This window comes from Octodon degus, unplaced genomic scaffold, assembly GCF_000260255.1.
Source record: "Octodon degus isolate 3935 unplaced genomic scaffold, OctDeg1.0 scaffold00115, whole genome shotgun sequence".
In the NCBI taxonomy this organism is placed as follows: domain Eukaryota; kingdom Metazoa; phylum Chordata; class Mammalia; order Rodentia; family Octodontidae; genus Octodon; species Octodon degus.
The window spans coordinates 1,898,433-1,900,169 of record NW_004524691.1 but is presented as its reverse complement, the minus strand read 5'-3'; the positions used below and the strand labels follow the sequence as shown (position 1 = coordinate 1,900,169).

Here is a 1,737-nt window from a genome sequence, read left to right as displayed (position 1 = left end):
ACATTCTATAGAGTTAATGCCCTTTCTATCGAAATACTAATGACATTCTTCACAGAACCAGAAAATATTCAGGTAGAAACACACACACACACACATACACACACACAGAGCCAAAGCAATCTTGAGCATAAGGAACAAATAAGAAGGCATACTACCTGCCCCAAAGTATACTACAAAGCTATAGAAACTAAAGTAGCATGGTAATGGCATAAAAACAGATACACAGGTTTGTTTTGTACTTTTTTATTCTCTTTAAAAGAAGTAAATAAAAACAGACCAACCAGATAAAAAGCTTAGAAGAAAGCCCATACACCTACAGCCAATTGACTTTCAATAAAGGTGTAAAAATACATACACTGGGATATCTCTATGCAGAAGAATGAAGTCAGATCCCATTTCTTCCTTGTTTGAAAAATCAATACAAAATGAGTTAAGACCTAAAACTGAAACTACTAGAAAAAAGAAACACCTGGGGCCGGGGAGATGGCTCAGTGGAATAAGCACTTCCCTGGCAAGTGCAAGGGCCTGAGTTCAATCCCTGGTTCTGAGAAAAAAAAAGAAAAGAAAAAGAAACACTTCATGACACTGGAATATGAAGTAAGAGAGTGTGTGTGTGTGTGTGTGTGTGTGTGTGTGTGTGTTAACAATAACAAAAAAAGTGTGGGAAATAAAAATATACAGGTGGAAATATATCAAACTAAAAAGCTTCTGCACAGTAAAGGAAAATGTCATCATAGTGAAAGAAAAACCTACAGAATGAGATAAAGAATGCAAGCTACATACGCCACAAGGGGTTGATATCCTGAATATAAAAGGAATTCCAAAAACAAATAGCAACAACAAAAATTTGGGGGTCGGGGAGATAGCTCAGTAGAATAAGTGTTTGCCTGGCAAGTGCAGGGTCCTGAGTTCAATCCCCAGTACCACAAAAAAAATAAAATAAAATAAAATAAAAATAAATCAAAAATTTTTATAGTTAGGGTTCTATGATTACTAAAAATTTCCTTTAACTTGCTTGTGAAAAATGTCATGTACTGCAGTCAGTTAAGCCAACTGGGTTCCCTGCTGGTGGGTGCCCAGTGTGCAGTGGCTGCACACAGTAACCTCCTCGGTAGTGTATACAGCCTGTTGCTTGTATAGGCTGCCCTAAGGGACCTTGGAGACACTCCTCCTGGCGGGCATTCTGTGTATCTGACCTTGCCATCCCCAAACCAGGCTCCAGACTGGCATGTGGGGTGCCTTTGGGAAGCCCCAGGGCACAGTGGCAAGGGTCCACATTGGACAGGTCATCATGTCCATACGCACCAAGCTGCAGAACAAGGAGCATGTGATTGAGGCCCTACGCAGGGCCAAGCTTAAGTTCCGTGGCCGCCAGAAGATCCACATCTCCAAAAAGTGGGGCTTCACCAAGTTCAATGTAGATGAATTTGAAGACATGGTGGCCGAGAAGTGCCTCATCCCTGATGGCTGCGGGGTGAAATACATCCCGAACCACAGTCCCTTGGACAAGTGGCGAGCCCTGTACTCCTGAAGGCTTCCACTCTGTCACCCTGAACAAGTTCATGAATAAATGTTCTCTCTGCTCAAAATAAAAAATAAAAAAAAAAGTCATGTAAAAGATAAAAAGGTGTTTTCCCATAGATAAAGAGGAATAGCTGGTATTTGTGGCAGACTGACAACTAGTGGGTAACTTGTAACACCCAGCTGAACTGAACTGATGTGGCACTGGATGTAGAA

At 41.2% G+C, this 1,737-nt stretch overlaps 1 non-coding gene across 1 annotated transcript; it reads left to right on the top strand.

Moving 5' to 3' along the window:
* Positions 1 to 1,034: 1,034 nt before the first annotated feature.
* Positions 1,035 to 1,168, top strand: LOC111812177. Its single transcript, XR_002817749.1, has one exon. It is a non-coding gene; the product is annotated as a small nucleolar RNA SNORA70 (small nucleolar RNA).
* The last annotated feature ends 569 nt before the right edge of the window (positions 1,169 to 1,737 follow it).